General features: G+C 44.8%; 1 protein-coding gene across 21 annotated transcripts in view; it reads left to right on the top strand.

Annotated features, from left to right (window-relative positions):
- The window catches only part of PPARA (peroxisome proliferator activated receptor alpha), a 69,805-nt gene that overhangs the window by 13,250 nt on the left and 30,999 nt on the right, over positions 1–25,556 (top strand). Inside the window, exon 3 of one of the 21 annotated variants that reach the window (XM_066255332.1) lies at positions 23,747–23,821. The exons of 19 other annotated variants lie outside the window; for them this stretch is intronic. The gene's annotated coding sequence lies outside the window, so the exon portion shown is untranslated. Of the gene's footprint in view, positions 1–20,145; positions 20,166–23,746; positions 23,822–25,556 lie in introns of those variants that run through there. One more of the 21 variants, XM_066255342.1, reaches the window with a different exon arrangement.

Below are 25,556 nucleotides of genomic sequence, written 5' to 3'. Positions count from 1 at the left end.
ACTTCACACAAGGGAATACTAAGGCACTTCATGACATTCAAAGGTCAAAGGATACAATGCTGGCCGCTGATCCCAAACTCATAAAGGAGTATGACAGTTTGCTAAAGCATTGGAAAAGGTGTTTACTTGGTGTTTGTAAGTCTTTCAATGAGAAGGCAAGCACACAGGTCAAGCTGCTCTTGGAAAGTTTCTCATGAGAAGATAAAGCCATTTAATTTTTAGTGCTTTGAATGTTTTTGTGACAATATACTAAAATGAGTAATGTTTTCCTGTATTTTTTATTCCCCTGTTTTTTTACAATGCATAAGAAGAGAGGTTTTAATGTTTTGCTAAAAAAAATTTTTCAAAGTCATGAAACAGTTGTGATTCTTACCATTAGTAAAATCATGTGGCACGATTTCTGCTTTGTGTGATACTTTTTATAGTTTGTCACTACCACTCATGTCAAGGCTGTGCAACAGGACACACAACACAACCAAACAAGCATTATGAGGCGGGAAGAGCTTATGAACCAGGAGATATAACAGATGATAGAAACAGACCCTCATGACTCTAAATATGAGACTTATAAACCACAAACTTTAAAATAACCTTCCTTTCTACATTTGAGAAGATGAAAGACAAGATTGGGAAGTTTGGTGGAGTATTAGAAATCATATTTTTAAAAAGCATATTGACTTGAATATCAAGTAGAAATTATAAAACTGAAAAATACAAAAATTGAAATTATCTGCTCCATAGATACAGCAGAGTAGATACCACTGAGGAGAGAACTGGTGAATTATAACAGTGATCAGAAGATAATACCTAAAACGATGCACAAAGAGACTAAAGAATGGGATACAATTATAGAGCCTCTAGTGAAGAACTAATTCTACTGTACATGTGATTGGCATCCTAAGAGGACAAGAGAGAGAGAAAGGCAGAAGCAGTATTTGAAAAGATAGTGGCTGAAGTTTTTCTAACACTGGTGACATCAAATCACAAATTCAAGAATCTTAAAGAACTTCTCCCAGAATTAAAAACAAAAAAACCATACCTGGATATGTTATCGTAAAACCGATGGAAAAAAAGGAAAGATAAAGAGATAATCTTTAAAGAATCTAAAGGTAAAAAACAAACAAACAAAAACCATTATTTTCAAAGGAGCATCAATTCGGAGATAATTTCTCAACCAAAACAAAGGCAGCTATAGAAGGATGAGAAGACACCTTCAATGTGCTGAAAGTTGGGTTCTTTCCACGTACAAGATTAATTTAACATTTAAAAGTAATGGAGCATCCATAAGTACAAAATGCTTAGGGACAAAATGCATTAGACCTGTATAGAGACACCTACAAAACATTGCTGAGAGAAATATTAAAAGGCTCAAATAGATGGCGAGTTATACCATGCTGTAGTATCAAAGACTCTGTCATTAATCTGGGGATCCCCCCCCAAGATGGTTTACTGATTCAGGGTGATTAGAATCACACCTCAGCATGCCTTTTGGTAGAGGTCAACTGGCTGATTCTAAAATCATATAGAAATGGGGAGGCTCTACTGTGGCTGAAACAACTTTGAAAAAGAACACAGTTGGTGGACTTAAGACTACTTGGTTTCAAGAAGTATTATACAGCTACAATAATCAAGACAATATGGTATTGGTATGAAAATAGACAGATGAGTGGAACAGAATAGCAAGTCCAGAGATAGACCTAACATATATGGTCAATTGATTTTCAACCAAGCGATGAGTCATACCAGTGGGAGAGGTAATCTTTTCAACAAATAGTGCTGGAATAATTGGCGACCCAAATGCAAAACAACGAGCCTCAACCCTCCTCTCACTCTACAGTGAAAACTAAGAAGAAGAAGAATGTGCAATGGGCCATAGACCTAACTGAGAGTTAGAACTGTATCAGAGATCTTAGTGATTTGGAGTTTGGCAAAGATTTCTTACATATCAATATGATTCAAAAAGCGAACTCTAAAAGAAAATGGGACTTCATCAAAACTATAAACTCTTGCTCATCAAAATAACACTTAAAAATAAAAAGGCAAATCACAAACTTAGAGAAAATATTTGTAAAACATATCTGACAGGGTTTGTATCTGGAATATTTGAAGAACTCTTACAGTTCAATAAGAAGACAACCCAATTAAGAATGAAAGCAAACATGGGGAAACACTGGATGAACTCTTCAGCAAAGGGCATTGGATGGCAAGCAAGCACGTGAACAGACATTTCAAGTCATCAGTCATTAGGAAAATGCACAATAGTCATAGATGTCACTATTGGTAGTAGAGAGATCACTGCACACCAACCAGAATGGCTAAAATAAAAATGACTAAAGTGTGGCTGAGGATGTGGGACACCAGGAACTCTCATATGCTGGTATGCTGGTAACAGGAAAGTGAAATGGTACAGCCACTTGGGAAGACATTTTGGAAAGTGATATCACTGATATTATCAAATATCATATACCTGAAAGAAGCCAATCTGAGAAGGCTGCACTGCATACTGTACAACTCCAACTCTGTGGAACGTCCTATTCTGGAAAAGGCAGAACTATGGAGACAATGAAAAGACCAGTGGTTACTAGGGGTTACGGGAGGTTCAGGGCAGTGAAACAACTCCGTGATACTCTACTGGTGGGTACATGTCACTGCACATTTCTCTAGACATGTAGGATGTACAGCACAGAGTGAACCCTGATGTGAACTGTGGACTTTGGTTAATGACAATATATTGATATTGGCTCATTTGTGGTAACAGATGACCCGCACGGATGCAAGCTGTTCCCAAAAGGAAAATCAGAAAGGAGGATTGGGGAAGCTGTAAGAATTCTTTTTCTGTAAACCTAAAGCTTTTCTAAGTAATAGTCTCATAATAAAAACTTAAATTGCATATGATGTTATATATTGTGTGCCTCAGAATAAATCTAAAGAAGGCATGCAAGACTCCTACTCAGAAAACTGATTACATTATGGAGAGAAATTAAATAAAGCCCAAATAGAAAAATGGCTGTACCATGTTCATGGAAGAGACAAATAAGTATTGGGAAGGTATCTGTTCTTTTTAGAAAGGCTTCATTGCCACAAAAGGGACACTGGCATCAAACACAGGTACAAGTTTAAGTGAATGGTGTAGACTTTCAGAACTGATTACAGATGGTATCAATGACCCTGAAGCCTTAAACGCACCCCCTTCCAGAATGTATAATATTAGGATGCACTTCTGGAACTTTATAGTAGAAATTTCCATTTGTTTCTTATACTGATTATTCTGTTATTCTTGTCTACTTATTTATTTATTTTTATTTATTTTTAAGTGAGAGGGGAAGACAGATTCCCGCATATACCCCAAGCGGGATCTACCTGGCAACCTATCATGGGCCGATGCTTGAGGCAACTGAGCTATTTTTAGCACCTGAGGCTAACACGCTCAGACCAACCAAGCTATCCTTGTCTCCTGGGCCGACACTCAAACAAATCGAGCCACTGGCTGCAGGAAGGGAAGAGAGAGAGAAGGGGGAGAGAAAGGGGAAGAGAAGCAGATGGTCGCTTCTCATGTGTACCCTGACTGGGGATCAAATCCAGGACATCCATACTCTAGGCCAACATACTATCCACTGAGCCAACTGGCCAGGGCCCAGCCTTCACCCTTTAAGTGCTGGCGTGTCCTCTCTACCTTTCATAGGTTCATTAATTTAAATGATATGAGATTTTTTTTGTAAGAAAGGGAACAATATTCAAAATGTATCACTGGTGTTAGATTCATTCGGTCAATGTTTATTGGACACCCACCTCGCATGGGAGGGGAAGGTGGCCAACCTGTGTTCTTGTTAAGGAATTAGAGCTGAGTGGGCAGAAAAGGCATCAGTGAACCTGTGGTATGAGCTGTGGGGACATGGAGGACAGAGAGATGGAGTCATTCCCGCTGGGTGGATCTGGGAAGGCTTCTGGGAGGAAGTGGTACTTGAGCTTTCCCTAAACTGTATAGGAACGAGAGGCATTTCAGGTACTACGGGAACAGGATAAAGTGTGGGGGCTGGAAAGCACGAGGTGTGGTAGGCGAATGCTGAGTGGTTAATTTTGGCTGGAATGCGGGGTTTGCCCAGGAAAATACAAGAAGATGGAGTCATTCACCATCAGATTTCATTGAGCCAGGCATCGTCCTAAGCACTTGGGGATGTGTAAGCAGGCAAAACACAAAGTCCCTTTTCTCACAGAGCCGGCACTCTGGCAGGAGGACAGGTGGGAAGTGTGGTGAGCGGTGTGTTAGAAGGTGCTGAGTTTGGGGGAGGCCTGCGGAGGGCAGGTGAACTGGTCACAAGCACCAGGGACCGTGGGGACGCTCACAGGTGGCCTCACTGAGAAATTGATTCTTGAGGGAGAACGGGAAGGTGAGAGTGGCTAGGCTACGCAATGCCAGGGTAGGGAGCGTCCTGGCATAGCGGGCAGCCAGGCCAGGCTCCTGGGAGGAGCGTGAACAAGTGTGTGACTGTGGAGGAATGTCCGGGAGGGGAGAGGACAGGAGGTCACTGTGGAGGGCCTAGGAGGCGCTGCACGGGCTCTGGTTGTGCTTTGTGACGACAGCCCCTGGCAAGGAGGGTTCTCAGTGGTGGCACACTTGGATTTAGCTGTGAAGTCTCCCTCTGGCTGTGGTCAGGGGCCAGGAACAGAAGCTGCAGGGCGTCACCAGGCTAACCGGGCTTGCAGAGGGTCTGAGGTGTGCGGCTTGGGCAGGCAAGGGGGTGTGATGGCAGAACCTGGCACTGAATGGGGCGAGGGTGGTGGTGGGGAACCCAGCACTGCCCTGGGCTGGAGGTGGGGAGGTGGGGGGGCTGACTTTGTGTCCGGCCTGGCCTTGGAGTTGCCATGTGACCTTGGCTAGTGCTCATCCTTGGTCTGTTTCCTTGCCTGCTAATCTAGGTATTTGGAATTTGGAACTGAGGGTCCTCAGAGAGGTCCCCAAGGAGGCCGTGGGATGACCAGGCCTATCCTTCAGGTGGATAGGGAGAGAGCTGGCGAGGGGGCCCACTAGGAGGCTGTTGCCGGGGTCCATTCAGGTGGGAGACAGTGATGCCGTGTGCCAGGATGGAGACAGGATGGATACAAGGTGTTTTAGAAAGGAAACAGATTTATTCAAAACAAACCAACCAGAGGACCCTATGCTGTAACTCTGCAGACACGAGAGACCAAGGTCACGTCAGGGCGTGTTGGGGACAAGGCGTGCTGACAGCTGTTCCCGCCTCCTCCTGTAAGCTCTCTTGCTGGCAGGGTGGCCGTGCGCGCCTTCTGCACGTAGAACACCGTGGCTGTGACAGGATCCCGGCATGCTCCCACGTTTGGCCCAGTGGAAGCCTGACCTGGTCACCCCCAAAACATGACTGACTGTCCTTCAGCCTCTAGCACTGGGTCTTGTGAATAAACCCTTATTAGGTTTCTCATTTCTCTTATTCTTATGCAAAGCTTTACTTTATAGCAGAAAAGTATACTTTTTTTTTTTTTTTTAGATTGCTTCTTTTTCTTTGTGGTGAGTTGCCTTCTGGCTGTGTCTGTAAAAAAGGATTTGTTGTACAAGCAGAGGAGCCACTGCAGAAGCCACTTATCCTTAGCAACATTTGCAGGCTGTTTGAATTACCCCCAAGCTGCCTGATGTCAATGTCAGGTAGATTTCGTTTCCATTCTTTCTTTACTCTCCTCTCATTTGAGAATTTACTCAGTAGTGGAGGTCTTCAGTTTTCTTTTATCAGTCCTCCTGAATAGGAATTAAAGCTGTGTAGCTCTGGGAACCTCTGGTTCCAAATAGGAAAGCCTTGTGACCATGGCCAGCTGGCACGCTGACAAAGTGAGGGCCTGGATGTCGCTAGAGAGGCTGGGAGCCTGTTGAAGAACCTGCCTTGGAATGGGACCGTGGGGTGTCCCGTGAGGTAGGGGTTCGAACTGTCAATTCTTCTCTGCACATTCCTATTGAGGTATAGGGAGTAAGAATTCAAGCAGTTCCTATATTCTATTTAAAAATGGGGGGAGGGGGCCCTGGCCAGTTGGCTCAGCAGTAGAGCGTCGGCCTGGCGTGCGGGGGACCCGGGTTCGATTCCCGGCCAGGGCACATAGGAGAAGCACCCATTTGCTTCTCCACCCCCCCTTCCTTCCTCTCTGTCTCTCTCTTCCCCTCCCGCAGCCAAGGCTCCATTGGAGCAAAGATGGCCTGGGCGCTGGGGATGGCTCCTTGGCCTCTGCCCCAGGCGCCAGAGTGGCTCTGGTCACGGCAGAGCGATGCCCCAGAGGGGCAGAGCATCGCCCCCTGGTGGGCAGAGCGTTGCCCTTGGTGGGCGTGCCGGGTGGATCCTGGTCGGGCACATGCGGGAGTCTGTCTGACTGTCTCTCCCCGTTTCCAGCTTCAGAATAATACAAAAAAAAAAAATGGGGGGAGGGAAGGGATGTCAAAATGGTGTCCCTTAAAAATCTCAATGTCATCAAAGACAAAGAAAAGCCATGGCCCTGGCTGGTTAGCTCAGTGGTAGAGCGTTGGCCTGGTGAGTGGATGTCCCCGGTTCGATTCCTGGTCAAGGCACACAGGAGAAGCACCCATCTGCTTCTCCACCCCTCCCCCTCTCCTTCCTCTCTGTCTCTCTCTCTCCCCCTTCCACAGCCAAGGCTCCATTGGAGCAAAGTTGGCCCGGGCGCTGAGGATGGCTCCATAGTCTTGCCTGAGGCACTAGAATGGCTCCGGTTGCAACATCCCAGATGGGCAGAACCCCTAGTACAGGCGTCCTCAAACTACAGCCTGCGGGCCGCATGCGGCCCCCTGAGGCCATTTATTCAGCCCCCCCCCCACTTCCGGAAGGGGCACCTCTTTCATTGGTGGTCAGTGAGAGGAGCACTGTATGTGGTGGCCCTCCAACGGTCTGAGGGACAGTGAACTGGCCCCCTGTGTAAAAAATTTGGGGACCCCTGCCCTAGTGGGTATGCTGGGTGGATCCTGGTCAGGCTCATGCATGCAGGAGTCTGTTTCTCTGCCTCCCTGCTTCTCACTTCAGAAAAATACAAAAAAAAAAAAAAGAAAAAAGCTATGAACTGTTTCAGATGAAAAGAGAAATGACCACAGAAAAATACAGGACCTGATCTTCGATCCTATACTGGAGGGAAAAGATGCCATCGAGCTCATGATTGGGTCAACTGGCAGAGTCATAAATTATGGTGTGTCTGTTAAATTTGCTGAAATTGATAAAGGGGGCTGCAGTGTGTAAGACAATGTCCTTATTCATAGCACACATGTGCACATGTGTGCACACACATACATACACGTGCGCATGCACACGTGTGCACAATGGCTACCTACCTCAAAAGAAAAAGGTAATGATAAGACCAATGGGTAGAATATTAATTATAAGTGAATATGGGTAAAGGATCAGTGGTGTTATTTATACTATTTTGTGTGTGTGTGTATAACTTTTCTGTAAGTAAAATTATTTCCATAAAATTAAATAAAAAATTAAAAACCAAACAACTAAACAAAAAAGGCAGTGTCCATATTATATGTTCTAGCTTACATTTATTATCATGTTTGAATTCAGCAAATATGAGTAACAGCCCACCTGTGCTTAAAATGTCATTCCTAATTGACCTCCCTGTAGCACTTTTTTAATTAAACTTTTTCAATTTTGAGATAATTATAGATTCACAAGCAGCTCTAAGAAATAATACAGGGAGACCACCAGTGTGCTTTAACCCTGCTTCCCCCAATGGGGAACAATAATGCAACGTCACCACCAGGGTATGGACCTCGGTGCCGTCGACATACAGAACATGTTCATCACCCACTGACCCTTTTCTGACCACATGGATCCCTCCCTCCCCCAGCCCTTCCTTATCCCTGGCAACCTGACCTCTGTTTCTATCAATTGTCACTTCAAGAAAGTTACATAATGAACCATGTGGTAGGGGCCTTTGGGGACTAGCTTTTTTCCCTTAGGATAGTTCCCGGGAGAGTCAGCCAAGCTGTTGTGGTATATCAGTGTTTCATTCCTTTTCCTGCTGAGTAGTATTCCCTGGTATGGACACCCTGTGTCTGACCCCTCGCTTATTGGGGTACATCTGGGTTTCCAGTTTGGGGTCATTATGAATAAAATTGCCATGAACCCTTGTGCATGGTTTTCTGGTTTTGTTTTAAATATCTCTGTTCAAATGTGGTTGACATCGTGTACGACACTGGTTTAAAGTACAAAATCCCATGGTTGTTATAACTTAGAGGGTTGTGCAACCATTATCACAGTCTTAACTTTAGAAAATTTTCATCAACCCTGAAAGGAACCACATAACCATTCTCTCAGCCCCCGACCCCTCATCACCTTGCCCCAGTGGACCACCTGTCTACTTTCTGTTTATGATTTGCCAGTCTTAGACATTTCATATAAATAGATTCATATGATATGTGGTCTTTTGTGAGTGGCTTTCTTTCATGAAGTATAATGTTGTAGCATGAACAATACTTCATTTCTTTTCATCATGAAGCATATGGTATGGAAATAGTACTTTTTGTTTTTCATTTATGTTGGTGCACATTTGGGTAGTTTATACTTTTCGGCTATGATGAATAATGTGGCTCTGAGTGTTCATGGATAAGGTTTTGTAGAGTTGGGTGTCTTCATTCTCTAGAAGTGGAATTGCTATGTCATACAGTAACCCTGATTAACTTTTTTGAGGAATGGCCAGAGTGTTTTCCAAATAGCTACATCTTTTTAGTCCCACTAGCAATGTGTGAGATTTCCATTTTTCTCCACATCTTTGTCAACACTTGTTATTGTCTGTCTTTTTAATTCTAGCCATTCTAGTGGGTGGGAAATGGTGTCTCACTGTGGTTTTGGTTTGCATTTTCCTAATAGCTAATAACACTGAACATGTTTTCATGTGCTTATTGGCCATTTGTATATCTTCTTTGGAAAAATGTCTATTTAAATCTTTTGCTTGATTTTTTTTTCTTTTATTTTCTTTTTTCATTTTTCTGAAGCTGGAAACAGGGAGAGACTGTCAGACAGACTCCCGCATGCGCCCGACCGGGATCCACCCGGCACGCCTACCATGGGGCGGCGCTCTGCCCACCAGGGGGCGATGCTCTGCCCTTCCTGGGCGTCGCCATGTTGTGACCAGAGCCGCTCTAGCGCCTGAGGCGGAGGCCACAAAGCCATCCCCAGCGCCCGGGCCATCTTTGCTCCAATGGAGCCTTGGCTGCGGGAGGGGAAGAGAGAGACAGAGAGGAAAGCGTGGTGGAGGGGTGGAGAAGCAAATGGGCGCTTCTCCTGTGTGCCCTGGCCGGGAATCGAACCCGGGTCCTCCGCACGCTAGGCCGACGCTCTACCGCTGAGCCAACTGGCCAGGGCTCTTTTGCTTGATTTTTAATTGGGATAGCTAGCTGTCTTTTTGTTGTTGAGTTGTAAGAGTTCTTTATATATTCTGAATACAAGTCTCTTAACAGCTATATAATTTATAAATATTTTATCCCATTTGATGAGTTGTCTTTTTACTTTCCTTTTTTTTTTTTCTGAGAGAGCAAAACAGACAGACAGACAGGAACGGAAAGAGATGAGAGGCATCAACTTGTAGTTGTGGCACTTTAGTTGTTCATTGGTTGCTTCTCATATGTGCTTTGATCTCGGGGCTGCAGCTGAGCCAGTGACTGTTTACTCAAGCCAACAAACTTGGGCCCAAGCCAGCGACCTTTAGGCTCAAGCCAGCAACTATAGGATCATATCGATGATTCCATGCTCAAGCCAGATGAGCTCATGCTCAAGATGGCGACCTTGGAGTTTTGAACCTGGGACCTCAGTGTCCCAGGTTGATGCTCTATCCACTGCACCACCATCAGTCAGGCCCTTTTTACATTGTTGATGGTAGTGTTTATAACAAAAAAAATTTAAATTTTAATGTCCACTTTATTATCTTTTTTTCACTTGTGTTTTTGGTGTGTATACAGACTTTTGTGTGAACATAAGTTTTCATTTGTTTCACTGGGATAAATATTCAAGAGTGCAATTGCAGGCCATATGGTAGTTGTATGTTTAGTTTTAGGAGAAACTGCCCAGCTGTTTTACAGAGTGGCTGGGCCGCTTTATGTTCCCACCAGCCAAGTCTAAGGATCCTGTTTGTTCACATCCTCACCAGCACCTGGTGTTGCTTTTTTTGTTTGTTTGTTTGTTTTGCTTTAGTTTCCAAATGGTTATAGAGCTATTAAGATGGTCTGTTTCATTTTAAGTCTTTGGTAGTTTTTAGTTTTCAAAGCATTGATTTAATTCTTCTAAGTTGTCGGATTTATGAGCCTAAAATTGTTTGCAGTCATTTTTTTTTTGTGTGTGTGTGTGACAGAGACAGAGAGAGACAAGGAGAGGGACAGAAAGACAGGAAGGGGGAGAGAGACGAGAAGCATCAATTCTTCGTTGTGGCACCTTAGTTGTTCATTGTTTCTCATAAGTGCATTGACTGAGTGACTGAGTCACTACAGCGGACCGAGTGACCCCTTGCTCAAGCCAGCAACCTTGGACTCAAGCTGGTGAGCCTTGCTCAAACCAGATGAGCCTGCGCTCAAGTTGGCCACCTCGGGGTTTTGAACCTGGGTCCTCCACATCCCAGTTCCGCACTCCATCCACTGCTCCACCGCCTGGTCAGGCTGCAGTAATTTCTTATTAACCTTTTTCTGGTTGCAGGATCTGTAGTGATACTACATTTCATTTCTGATGTTTCTTGTTTTTTAATTTTTGTCGATCTTGCTAGAGGTTTTATTAGGTTTATTGATTTATTTTCAAAGAGCCAGCTTCTTTTTTTTTTTTTAATTTTTTTATTTTTCTAAAGTGAGAAGCGGGGAGGCAGGGAGACAGACTACTGCATGTGCCCGACCGGGATCCACCCAGCATGCCCACCAGAAGGTGATGTTCTGCCCATCTCGGGCATTGCTCCATTACCACTGGAGCCATTCTAGCGCCTGAGGCAGAAGCCATGGAGCCATCCTCAGCGCCCAGGCAATTTTGCTCCAATGGAACCTTGGCTGCAGGAGGAGAAGAGAGAGACAGAGGGAAAGGAGAGGGGGAAGGGTAGAGAAGCAGATGGGCATTTCTCCTGTGTGCCCTGACTGGGAATCAAACCCAGCACTTCCACATGCTAGGCCAGTGCTCTACCACTGTGCCAACCGGCCAGGGCCCCAGGCTTTTTTTTTTTTTTTTTGAGAGAGAGAGAGAGAGAGAAATATGAAGGAAGGAGGGAGAGAGAGAGAAGCATCAACTTGTTCTATTTAATTGTGCCATTCATTGCTTCTCATGTGTGCCTTGACTGTGAACCAGTGACCTTGGGATTGGCAACCCCAGGCTCTACCCACCGACCTTGGTGCTCTGGGTTGATGCTCTTTTCACTGCGCCACCAGCCAGGTCATCAAAGAACCAGCCTTTTGTTTCATTGATTTTTTTTTTCTTTTTTTTTTACAGAGACAGAGAGAGAGTCAGAGAGAGGGATAGACAGGGACAGATAGACAGGAACGGAGAAATGAGAAGCATCAGTCATTAGTTTTTTGTTGTGCATTGCAACACCTTAATTGTTCATTGATTGCTTTCTCATATGTGCCTTGACTGTGGGCCTTCAGCAGACTAAGTAACCCCTTGCTTGAGGCAGCAACCTTGGGTCCAAGCTGGTGAGCTTTTTACTCAAACCAGATGAGCCCACGCTCAAGCTGGCAACCTCAGGGTCTCAAACCTGGGTCCTCGGCATCCCAGTTCGATGCTCTATCCACTGTGCCACCGCCTGGTTAGGCTGTTTCATTGATTTTCTCTATCTTTTTCCTAATTTCAAGTTCATTGATTGCTGCTCTTGTCCTTATTTCTCCCTTCCTTCTGCTCACTCTGGGTTTATATTGCTATTAAATTGCCAGTTTCTTGGCCCTGGCCGGTTGGCTCAGCGGTAGAGCATCGGCCTGGTGTGCGGGGGACCTGGGTTCGATTCCCGGCCAGGGCACATAGGAGAAGTGCCCATTTGCTTCTCCACCCCGCCCCCCTCCTTCCTCTCTGTCTCTCTCTTCCCCTCCTGCAGCCAAGGCTCCATTGGAGCAGAGATGGCCCGGGCGCTGGGGATGGCTCCTTGGCCTCTGCCCCAGGTGCTAGAGTGGCTCTAGTCGCGGCAGAGCGACGCCCCCGGAGGGGCAGAGCATCGCCCCCTGGTGGGCAGAGCATCGCCCCTGGTGGGCGTGCCAGGTGGATCCTGGTCAGGCGCATGCGGGAGTCTGTCTGACTGTCTCTCCCCGTTTCCAGCTTCAGAAAAATACAAAAAAAAAAAAAAAAAATTGCCAGTTTCTTGAGGTAGGAATTTAGATGATTGATTTGAAACCTTTCATCTGCTCAATTGTAAGCATTCAGTGCTATGAATTTCCCTCAGTCCTGCTTTTGCTTGCATCCACATGTTTTGATATGTTGTATTTTCATTTTTGTATTTTAAATTTTCCTTTGTGACTTAAATTTTCCTTTTGAGCCATGCATTATGTAGAAGCATATTGATTAACTTTCAGATATTTATAGAGACTTTCCCATTGTTTTTTCTGTTATTAATGTCTGACTTGATTCCATTGTGATAAAAAAATTACACACTGTAAGGTTTCAATTCTTTTAAATTTGTTGATGTTTGTTCTGTGGTCCAGAGTATGCTCTGTCTTGATGTTTTGTGAGTGCTTGATAAAGATGTATATTCTGCTATTGTGGAGTGGGGTGTTCTATTTATGTCAGTTGTCCCCTACTGGGGGATTACGCTAGAGTGGTAACCTTGCTGGCTCTCTGTCTGGTAAATCTATTAGCTGTTGGGGGGGAAGTTGAAGTTCCTGCTGTAATGGTGGAGGCGTTCACTTCTCCTTTTAGCCCCGTCAGTTTTTGCTTTATATATTTTGAGACTTTACTGTTGGTAGCATACATATTTAGGATCATCATGACTTCCTTGTGGGTGAATCCCTTTATCACTTGTGATTCCTTTAGTACCGTAAAAATAATCTGTTTCATAGCTGACTGATGTTCTTATTTTCCTAATTTATTTAGCATTTATGAATCCTAACATTATGTCAGAACTACCAGCGGTGTTTTATGTAAAAAAAAAAAAGGTAGTATCATGCCCTCTATGATTAAAAATGAACTGTGAACAATTTTATTATGTATTCTTGATAAACATGGGTTTTGGGATAGATGTTAGTGTTGAGTTTAAGCAGGAATTTGAGCTTGTGTGAGGAGTCAGGCATAGACACAGGTGTTAAAAACAGAATCTCAGGTGTGTGTCCAAGGAGACCTATAAGAATCTTGGATGCCCACGGCAGTATAGCAAAGTCTCAGGTATAGACCCAAGGAAATATATTAGAGTGTTAGGTTTATAACAAAGGGTTTATATCAGAATCTCAGGTATATACCCAGGGAGGCTTAGCAGGATCTTTGAACAGGGGGTAGGTTTTAAAAGTATTGTTGAGATAGTTTGTTTACTTTGGTATTTAAGACAATGTTAAAGGAGAATATGAGATATCTCTATTTATAAAGGAAACGTGTTTGAAGAGATTGAGAAATACTGGATATGGCTTTGTAAATCTACTTATTCTATGTGCATAAAAATGATTGGCTTTGGTGGCCAAGATGGAATAGCAGCGACCCATTTATCCTCCTGCCTGAGACAGTCAAACTTCCAGACAAATATATGAAATGGTGTTTTTTAAGACTGGACATCAGGCAATGAATGGCACCGAGGGTTGTGAGGCAAAAGCAAATAATGTGAGAGGTGTTACTTGAGAGAGTTTCCAGGCAACGGTGCAGCAAGGGGGAATCCGGGCAGAGCATGCTGACTCTCTTAGTTGAGGAGATGGAGCTGAGAGTTTGGAGAGGCTAAAGTGTCTAGTGTTCCCAGGGCAGAAACCCAGCGAGAAGATATACAGAGAGAGAAGGCTGGAGATCTGCTGACATATTTATTGGTACACGTATATACTTAGAGTATACACATGTAAGTGTATACACAACATTCACTGGGACAGACCATATTCGGGGCCATAAAACAAATCTCAATACATTTTTTTTTTAAATTCAAATCATACAAAGTGGATTCTCTTTGAAATTAAAGTTAGAAATCAGTAATGTAAACATGACTGGAAAATGATCAGATAATTAAAAATTAAATGACATGCTTCCAAATAAGAAATTAGGAAGCATTTTGGATTATATAAAAATTGAAAACAACATACTGAAAGTTGTGGGATGCTGCTACAGCAGTACTTAGAGGGAAATTCATAGTACTAAACACCTACATTCAAAAAGAAAGGACTCAAATGAGTGGCCTTAGGAAACTAAGATGAGAAGAGCAATTAAATCCAATGTAAGACCAAAATAAATAAGTAAATAAATAGCAAGAGAGAGAGAAAATAAAGGTCAGAGTGGAAATCACTGAATAGAAAACCAAAACAGAGAGAAAAATCAAGAGCATCATCCTGAAGCACATTGGTTGCCAATTTAATCCCTGGTCAGGGTGCATACAGGAACAGATTGATGCTTGATGCTCCTGTCTCTCTTGTTCTCCCTTCCTCTTTTTCTAAAAAAAACCCCAACCCCCCCAAAAAAAAACAACCAAAAAACAAAACACACACACACATACACACATCCAAAGCTGGTTCCTTGAGAAGGTAAATCGAACTGATAAACCACTAGCCTAGCTGATCTGGAAAAAGAGGGAAAAAATACAAAGTACTAACATCTGGAATGAGAGAGACAGTATCACTATAGAATTTAGAGATGTCAGAGAAATAACAAGAGAATATTATAAGCAACTCCATGCCAATAAATTTGACAACTCAGATGACAAGGACAAACTCCTGGAAATACACAGACTTACAAAACTAAAGATTCAAAAAAATTTTACCACTTGGCTAGCCATACCTCTATGAAATAAATATAATTTGTATTTAAAAACCTTCCCATAAAGAAACCACCCAGCTCAGTTAGCATCACTGGTAAATTCCACCAAACATCTAAGACATAAATAACACCAGTTCTTCAGATAAATCTCCCAGAAAATTGAAGAGGTGGGAATACTTCACAATGCATTCTATGAGAACAGTATTATCTGATCTCGGAACTAGACAAGGCATTGCAAGTAAAGAAAACCAAAGGCCAACATCCCTTGTTAACATGGGTGCAAAAATTCTAAACCAAAGCTTAGGGCATTGGATTCAACCATATAAAAAGGAATACTCTATCCTAGCCAAGTGAGGTTCAACTCAGGAATGCAAGGATGGTTTAAGAGTCGAGATTAACATACTGTACCCTATTTAAGAGAAGGAAGAAGAAAACCTATGGGATCATTTTAATGTATACAGAAGAAGCATTTGAAATTTTTCTGTCTTTGTTACTAGTAAAAACCACTGATTTTTTTTTCTTTACAATGGCAATTCAGTGGAGAAAGAACAGTCTTTTTAACAAATGATTCTGGCACAACTGGCTGTCCATATGCCCCAAAGGAACTTTGATTCATACCTCACACCACAGGTAAAAGTTAACTTAAAATGGGTCATAGCTATAAATATAAAACCCAAAACTACAAAACTTCTAGAAGAAAACAGGAGAATATGTTTGTGACTTTGGGTTACGGAAAGATTTCACAGATCTGGCATCAGTTACACAATCCATAAAAAAAAAAAAAAATGATCCATTGGACCTCATCAAAACGAAAACTTCAGCTCTTTACAAGAGAGGTTTAGGAGAATGCAAACACTCATTACAGACTCAGAAGAAGTCTGTGGAAAGCATAAACCTGATAAATGACATATTCAGAATAAAAAAAAAAAACAGAAAATTTACCTATGAAAAATAACCCAGTTTTTAAAAACAGGTAAGAGATTTGAACAGATGCTTCACCAAGGAAGGTATATGCGTAGCCAATAAATGTGTGAAAAATGCCCACCATAACTCGTCATTGGGGCAATGCCAATTTAACCTACAGACTCCGTGCTGACATGTCCTAGCCTCCACGGTAGTGTGTGATACCACTGTGTACCCATCAGAACGGCTGATATTGAAAAGACTGACAATACCCAAATGCCCTGACCTTCTGGTGGACAAACTGGAACTCTCCTACGCTGCCGGAGGGAATGTAAAGGGATACACTTTGGGAAACAGGTTAGCAGGTTCTCCAAAAGTTAAGCAAACACTATTTTATGATTAGCAATCTGACGCTTAGGTGTTTAGCCAAGAAGAAAGAGCATGGATGCCCATACAGAGATTGGCACGTGAATGTTTACAACTGCTTTCTGTGTCACAGCTAAAACTTGGCAAGAATTCATATAGCCATCAACAGGCAAATGGTTGGAACTTTGGTTGTCCATGCATTGGAATATCACTTTACAATAAAGAGGAATGGATTTCTGATATGCATGACAATATGGATAAGTCTCATAATAACCGTTGACCCTGAACAATATGGGTTTGAACTTCACCGTCCTTTTTCCAGTTGATCAGTGATGTTCAACTGACTCATGCATTTCAAACTCACTTTGTTCAAGGCTCTACTGGCAGTTGGGAATCCGTGCCTGTGGAGGGCTGACTTAAGTTCTATGTGGATTTTTAAAAATTTTTCCATTGACTTGAGACAAGGAGAGAGGAAGAGGGGGAAGGAAGAGAGAGAAGCATCAACTCATTGTTCCACTTAGTTGTTCTATTTAGTTGTGTACTCATTGGTTGCTTCTCAGGTGTGCCCTGACCTGGGATTGAACCCATGACCTCTGCATGCCGAAATGACACTTTATCCACTGAGTCCCCGGCCAGGACCTATACGTGGATTTTTGCCTGCCTGGGCAGTGGGCACCCCTAACCCAAGCATTGTTCAAGGGTCAACTGTACTTATGCTGTGTGAAAGAAGCCAGCCAAAATCAACTATATGCTGATAACTCTATTTATATAGCACTCTAGAAAGTGTGAACCAGCGTGCCATGACAGAAAGCAGGTCCGTGGGGATGGACACAGGGGCAGGAAGGAGAGCTTATGGATGGGCTCAAGGAAACTTGGGCTGATGGATGTGCTCACTGCCTTGGTTGTGATGGTGTTTTTGCAGGTGTATGCATATGTCAGAAGTTATCCAATTGTATACTCTAAAAAGTGAAGATTATTATATGCCAAGGATATGTGAAAAAAAAATGATTGGCTCATAATCGGGACTAAATCTTCTAAGTTGTTGGTTGTTGGGCTGAAAGCTGTGGGACGATGAACCTCATACAGTAACTGATTTGGAGGGTTAGAGCAGGGCAGCTAGCAGACACTGGAGGCAGGCAAGCTGGTTTCAAACCCCAGCCCTGTCCCCCCCCCCCGTTCTGTGACCCTGGGCAAATTCACTGTAACCTCTCTGTTGCTTCAGTTTCCTTACATGTAAATTAAACATTAATGCCTACTTTGAGGTTGTTGTCAGGATGGAATGAGTTAATATGTGCTTGGCACTGTATAAGGACTGGAGAAGTATTATTACTCACCGTCATCAGTATCAACAGAATCTGTCATTTATAGCAGTGTTCTGTCTGGATAATGGCTAATGATGACAAAGTCCTAGAGTTGGCCCACAAAGGTCTATAAAACCATTATAACACAACTCAAATGGAGTGCAAGCAACTTTGGACACTCCACTACAAGTTAGATGTCTAAAAAAGGTGCTCTGAGTTAAATTCTGTAATTGCATTAAAAAAAAGTTCACCAACAATTACCCCCTATAACCAGATAAGTACCAAGTATTACAGGAGGCAGAGGGTCTACAGTCTAGGAGTTGGAAGTTGACCCACTCATTATCTTTCACCTCCTGTTGAGAAATCCAAAAACATTATGACATTTGATCTTTTTTCATGTGACACATTCCCCCCTCTGAAATTTGTAGGAACAGGTGGGATCTTCTCATTGTCCCCCGTGCACTCTGAAATGTCCCAGTCATCTGCCATGACAGCTCTGTATTCATTCGTTCTGTTGGGAACCTAATGGATTCTTCCCACCTGGAAGTTCACAGCCTTTGTTTCTGAGAAATGTTCTTGCCTCCATTTGCTGATAATATCTTCTGCCCTGTCTCCTTGCCGCCCTCTCTTGGGGACCCCTGGGGGGAGTCTCCCTGCTGGACAGGTCCTGTCATGTTCTTCTCTCACTCTCTTTTTTTTAATATTAAGTGAGAGGCAGGGAGGCAGAGAGACAGACTCCCGCATGCACCCCGACTGGGATCTACCCTGCTAAACCCCTAGCGAGTGATGCTCTGCCCATCTGGGGCCGCTGCTCCTTTGCTTGGCAAAGGAGCCATTTCAGTGCCTGAGGCGGAGGCCATGGAGCCATCCTCAGCACCCAGGGCCAACATGCTCAAACCATTCGAGCCATGGCTGTGGGAGCAGAAGAGAGAGAAAGAGAGAGAAGGAGGAGGGGGAGGGGTGGAGAAGCAGATGGGTGCTTCTCCTGTGTGTCCTGACCGGGAATCAAACCTGGGACTTCCACATGCGGGGCATCTAGCCTGCTAGAGCACATTCTTCTCTTTCTTCTTCCATCTTTCTTGGCTTTTCACTTTTCTTTCTGGAAGATGACAATGGCCTTTTATCCTCAGACCTTTCTGCTAAGTTAGTGATCATGTCTGTAATTCCCCAGGAAGGTCCCTAGTTCTCTACTCCCTTAATGGCACACACAGCTTTTCCCACAACCTCAGGCTGTTGTCTTCCATGGGAGAGCTGACAACGTCGTTCTGCTGGTTTGGGAACGCACTTCCTTTGGGATGTTTTTCCTCCATATTGGCTTTTCTGTGTGTGTTGGTTGGTTGGCCCTCTTCCCTTCACACTGGAGGCCTTCCTGAGAGGTCTGGCATTTTTTTTGGCTGTCACTTTTGTGTATGAGTGAGGAACTAAAGCGCTGATCGAGGTCCTGAAAAGAGGGTGGGGTGATCGTTTCAGGGTTCCTGCAGAGAGCAGGTTGGGAGGGGGCGCAGAGGCTTCGAGGAGCTGACCACTGGTCCCCTTAGGTGTTCCCTGTTAAGTGGAAGATACTCTCAGGTACATATGGGGAAAGGCAGAGGGCAGCAGAGAAGGAGCAGGCTGGGGACATCAGCAAAGCAAACACATAAGCCCACTGGCTCCCCTGTGCATCCTGGGACCCTGCCTTCGCCTGAGTCTGCTGCCCGACATACAGCTACTGAAACCGAGGATCTAGGATTCAGGGTCACGCACAGCCGTGCCCTCCCCATGGGGATGGACACCGGGCCCGGTGTCCTCACCAGATGCTGCTGCTGTTAAGAGCGCTATGAGATGAGCATGAGTTTCCAGGTGACTTCCTGGAGAGGAGGAGAGGTTAACAGAGGCCGAGCCCGTGTGTCCCTCACACACCTTCCACAGTAGTTTACACCTGGACACTCCACCTGCTACAACTCTCTCCACCCCGGAACCTGCTCTTCTCTTTATAGTCTGGATTTCCCAGTTACCTGAGCAAGTGGAGCTTTATCCTAGACTCTGCCCCAGATCCCGGTCCTGTCAGCCACCAGCTCCTCGTCATCCTTCAGTCCGGCGCTCCTCCCAGGGGCATTGTCACCTCTGATGGGGACAGTATATCACCCTCATCAGGGGGCTTGCTGCATCCCGTCTCATCTCCTTTAGATCTAGGTGGCACCCAGCTGCCGAGGCAGATGTGCTCAGGTCTCCTGCCTGGCACCCGCCATGTCCCCCCTGCTGCTGCTCAGGTCGAGTCCGCACCCCTCAACACGGGGAGCAATAAAGCACCATGACTGGGCTGTACTGCTGGCCCCTCCTCCTGTGGGATCATCTTTCCACACAGCCCTGAGGCTCCCCCTTCAAAGGTGGGTTTCTTCCCTCACCCCTTGGCTCTGAACACACCTATGACCTGCTCTGACCCACAGAACATGACAGACTGACACTGTACCATCTACGAGGGAGGCCTTGCTTGTATCGCACTCTCGGAATATTTTTGCACCTGAACGCCAGGTCAGGCCTCTTCAGGAACAAAGGCCAGGTGGTGAGAAGAGCCCCCCACAGCCAGCACCAGCCTACCACTAACTCTCCAGCTGGGGCTGAGCCTCCAAGTGACCACAGCGGAGCAAGCCACCCTGAGGACCCAGCCAGCTGAGCCCAGCCTGCATTGCTGACCCAATTGTGAGCAGATAATGTGGCTGCAGTTGTAAGCCATCACGTTCTGAGATTGTTATGCAGTGACTTGTACCTGAACACAGCTCTCCAGGATGATGGACCAGCCATCATCAACTAGGTAGACCTTGCACACAGGCTACTTCCTTTTTTATTTATTTTTTTGTGTGTGACAGAAACAGTGAATCAGAGAGAGGGACAAATAGGGACAGACAAGAAGGGAGAGAGATGAGAATCATCAGTTCTTTGTAGCGGCTCCTTAGTTGTTCATTGATTGCTTTCTCATATGTGCCTTGACCAGGGGCAGGGGGGCTACAGCAGAGCGAGTGACCCCTTGCTCAAGCCAGCAACCTAGCGCTCAAGCTGGTGAGCCTGTGCTCAAGCCAGCAACCTCGGGGTTTTGAACCTGGGTCTTCTGCATCCCAGTCCAACACTCTATCTATTGCGCCACCACCTGGTCAGGCTCCTTTTCCTTTTTTGTTTAGAAGTGCCCCTATTCTCTTTTCTCTCATTTTTTCCTACCTCTGTGTTTTCTCCCTATAAATGGGACCAGTACTGCCAACCCTGCCCTGGTATCAGGGAGTTTAAAGAAAACATACACAAAGGTTACCGAGGGCCTGGTCCAAGGCAGGGCTCACTCAGCATCTCTTATCTCTCTCTGTCTCTCAGCCCTATTTCTGTCTCCCACTCCCACTGCCCTGGGTTGTGGGCCCCTCCAAGGCTGAGGCGCTTCATCAGGTGTGTCCTTCAGCATTAGGGACGGTCAGTGCTCAGGTGTGCATCCATCTGTTTCACAAAGTTCATAAAACACTGACTCCCTCCCCGAAAGTGACCATCAGTCTAATCCAGGGGTCCCCAAACTTTTTACACAGGGGGCCAGTTCACTGTTCCTCAGACCATTGGAGGGCCGGACTATAAAAAAACTATGAACAAATCCCTGTGCACACTGCATATATCTTATTTTAAAGTAAAAAAACAAAACGGGAACAAATACAATATTTAAAATAAAGAAAAAGTAAATTTAAATCAACAAACTGACCAGTATTTCAATGGGAACTATGGGCCTGCTTTTGGCTAAGGAGATGGCCAATGTCCGGTTCCATATTTGTCACCGCTAGCCATAACAAGTGATATGACGCACTTCTGGAGCTGTGACGCATGCATCCCACATCACCAGAAGTAGTACTACTGTATGTGAGCGATGCCGCGCTTTGTGGCACCACAGGAGCATGGGATGCATCCTCTGACCACCTCTCACTGACCACCAATGAAAGAGGTGCCCCTTCTAGAAGTGCAGCGGGGGCGGATAAATGGCCTCAGGGGGCTGCATGCAGCCCGCGGGCCGTAGTTTGGGGACCCCTGGTCTAATCTGAAATGAAGGCTCAGACTGTCATGTGACTGGTCTGTTTCCGCCAAAGCCCATCAGGCCCCCCTTGTTCTGGAGTGTCATTCATTTTTGTCACTGGCCAGACTCTGTTGTCTGGCTGGCAAATGCGTCGGCCTCTCGCTGCTGTGCCCTCTGTGCTGGGTTGGTGTTCACATGTTAAATGTGAATTACATTTCCGTTGACTTTCAATTCTGCAGTGAGTGTCCCAGCTCACTCCCCATTTTGTTGTGATGGACACTAAACGTGTCCAAGTTGCAGTTTTCCTTTGGTTGTTCTGATGTCGCCATCAACAGAGGTAGCATGACCGTATTTTAAAACCCCAACTCTGCTCTTAGGAAAGTGGGAAGGAGGGCGGGTATGAAGAGGAAGTAATAAACGCTGTCATAATGTGTGACCTTTGTGCAAAACTGGAGGCAGTTTTTCCTGGAAAGTGGCTGGGAACATTCTTTTTGCACACTTAGATAAAGGGACAGAGGCTCTCTGCTCCTCTTCAGTGCCATTTGGGCTTGTCACCCGTTTTCACATGCCAAGTTCTTTAAATTACAAAATTTCAACACCTTGGGCATTGTTAGGAAAGATCTAGATATCTCTAGTTAAACCTCTGTTTAACTATGTAGTGGGCAAGGTGTCTATAACGTGTTTTATTTAATTCACAACGGGGATTCTTTAGGTAGTGGTAACTTTTCTATTGCAAAGTAGGCATTCTCTATACTTTGTTAGCCTGCTAATCATTACATGGGTGGTAATTATTAATCTGTTTCTGTGAATTCCTGGTGCCAGGTGAAGGTACAGAGAGGGTTTTTTGGCATCCTTTTGTTTATTTTGAAATGATATTTTTAAATCATAGATCGTCAAATTAAGCTAAAGGGCTTCCCTAAATAGTAAATCCAACATCAAAAAAGTGCCTACAGCCTGACCAGGTGGTGGCACAGTGAATAGAGCATTGGACTGGGATGCAGAAGACCCAGGTTCGAAACCCGAGGTCACCAGCTTGAGCACGGGCTCATCTGGTTTGAGCAAAAGCTCACCATGCTTGAGCCCAAAGTCACTGGTTCAAGCAAGGGGTTACCCAGTCTGCTGAAGGCCCGCAGTCAAGGCACATATGAGAAAGCAATCAATGAACAACTAAGGTGTTACAACGCGCAACGAAAAACTAATGATTGATGCTTCTCATCTCTCTGTTCCTGTCTGTCTGGCCCTGTCTATCCTTCTCTCTGACTCTCTGTCTCTGTCTCTGAGAAAAAAAAAGGTGCCTACAGAAACGTGTAAACAATCTGACAAGGTAGTGATGAGAATAGGTAGAGAAGAGAATAATTCACAGCTGTCTGATCTGCTGCATAAGTGATGCTCCTTTGGCAGGAATTCCATCTCTTACCTGTAAATCAGTCAGTGAAGTCTTACCAGGTTTAATTTAGCAAAATAAAATATAAATAGGTTTCTATGAGATGGCATGACTTATTAAAAGCGACAATCTGACAGGGTTTTACAATATAACAAATTGGGATTGGTTGCAATAAGATACTTGTAGCCAAGTGAAATCTAATATCTGTAACCATTTATCTAAGACCCTGTGAGCTAAAAAAAAAAATACAAGTGTAAAGATTCAAGTCTAATGTATTTGTTCTTTTTGTCAAGTATCTGATCCCAAGCATGGAACAATGTTTGATGGTTGGGACAGTAGTATCCAGCTGTCATTTGATATTTAACTTCATAAAGTGTTTATGAAATTCTATTAAATCACCTCGGGAGACAAAGCTGAGTAAGGAACAGCGACGCCTTCGGAAGCCCACTGTGAAAGGGATCGCTCCTCAGTCTCTTTATTCCTACCAGATGGTGGAACTTCTTTATTTTTTTCAAAGCACCTAATTGATTTTATCGTAGGACATTCCCCAGATTCTCTCTCTCTGCTGCTGCTTGTAAGGTAGAGAGTCAAACTGAGAGTCTGATCATGGCTTTGCACAGCTGTCTGTATTGAGTGCCTGCTGTGTGCAGGTCCCGTGCCCAAGCTGTGGGCGGCGCAGTCCTCTACCTGGGGATAAAGGCATCATTCAGTATCACCTCTGCTCCCAATTCCTGCTGAGTTGGGACTTTCTTCATTGTTAAGCTTAGATCTCCCCCACTCCCACCCCCTCTGGAATGCTTTGTGTTTTAGTCCCTGTGATGAGTACAGATCACTGCAAATTTCTGATCACTTCCCCAAGGTAGACTCACTCTGACTTCTGCTCCAGATACCCTTGGTTTTGTTATCTTTGGAACGCTGACCGTGTGCCATGTTGCCATCCAGGTGCTAAGGCTGAGCCAAGGTGAGTCTCACAGACCTTCACCTACTTCTTGCTGGAATAGATGCTTTGTGTAACTACCACTGTGCCAGGCTTAGTGAAATATCAGGAATCGAACACGTGCTACATAGTATGGATTGTCCTGGATGGGAGGGGACAAAATTAGCAAAGCATCCCCTACCCTCCGGCTCTGGCAACACAGAGCGATGGTGACAGACAGGTACACAGTTCAGTTAGGGCTCTCCCAGGATTGGGCCCAAGGTGCGTGGGAACCAGAGAGTGCACCCAGCCCTCCTTGGCTTCACACTGCTAGCAACTCATTTTAGCCTGATCTTCCAAAACAAAAAATGCCTTAGTGTTAAAGGTTACCGATGGATGTTAAAATAGTTCCAGTGTCTTTACCTGCCCTGTGTTTAGATAGTATAAAACAGTAATAGAACTTTCTCCCTCCCTCCCTCCTTCTTTTCTTTATTATTTTTTCTTCTTTTATTTTTCTTTAAGGTTCTATAGTTTTTGTATACCCTACTTCATAGTTCTCAAAGGAATATTTTGATGGATAAATGATCATTCACTAAAACCTAAAAATAGTATTTCCGTGGTTCGTATCTGAGTTTCTGGCATACCAGAGGCAGCTCTAACGTTTAAATTGGGCGGGCTCAGAAAAAAAAAATGCATTAAGGATCCCCGTGGACCTTGGGTTCAGGAAGGAGTGACAGGGCTCCAGGAACATCACACCTTTGCTGGAACCAGGGACGGAAGCTGAGCCTTTTCTCAACACCCCCCGGGCTCCCTCCACCTCAGCTCGGGGAGAGCTCTCCCTGCTGGAGGTTGAAGACCTATTTCAGCTTTATTTGCATTCCAGTTGTTTCTCAAGACATTCTGTCTTGCCTCTTTGGCCAGATCCAGAGCTGCTGAGAAAAGCCATCCTTTGTCACACCACTTGATCCCTTCAAAGCACTTGGGCACAGGACACAGCACTGCTGCTCTCCCTCCATGGACTGGGAAGTGGCATGTTGTATGGACATTAGATAGAGAGCTTGTGTCTCCCTGTGATATTTCTGCACCCTGAGCAGAAGTGACGGCAGTTAGGGGAGAGCCTGAGAGCCAGGACTTGTCCGGAACCACAGGGCAGGCGGTTGCTGTGTGCCTGTGTGCCTGTGTATTCTCCACCTGGGAACCCGTTCATTCCTTACCTGCTCTGGCGGGAAGCATGAGGGGCTGGTGTGTTCAGTGATGTGTGCGAAAGCCAGTCCTTGGGCCAGAGTCAGGAAGGCATTGCCTCACTCTGCGAGAGGCTTTAGCTTGTCTAGCTCTTCATCCGCGGTAAGACCCATGTGTGTCCAACCAGTCCTCGAGTGTGCTTTGAAAGCATCTGAAAAGTAAAACAATAAGATCTCAAAACATTCAAACTCTTGGAATGCAGTGGCAAGGAACCTAACATTGTCTTATTAGTCTAAGATCAGTCCCTCCTGTTCCAATGCTCCTGGCCTGTCAAGGGGGCGTTTGCAGAAAACGGAGGCTGCTGACCACGTGCATCGTCCATTGCGTGGTCACAGCATCCCGCTGCCCCCCATAACGCAGCCCCCAGCTGGCTAGCTGGCAGTTGCTAGGCTGAATAGCATGGTTTGTAGGTTAGGACCCCCGTTTTGAACATTTTGTTCATGGTAAAAAATATCGCAAGTGATATTTACCCTTTATCTTGCCGTTTGAAGACATCTTCCTTCAGATAGAATGCTGAATACCATATAGTAGAGGAAGT

Source organism: Saccopteryx bilineata, chromosome 1, assembly GCF_036850765.1.
Source record: "Saccopteryx bilineata isolate mSacBil1 chromosome 1, mSacBil1_pri_phased_curated, whole genome shotgun sequence".
Classification (NCBI taxonomy): domain Eukaryota; kingdom Metazoa; phylum Chordata; class Mammalia; order Chiroptera; family Emballonuridae; genus Saccopteryx; species Saccopteryx bilineata.
This window is presented reverse-complemented; position numbering and strand designations above follow the sequence as displayed.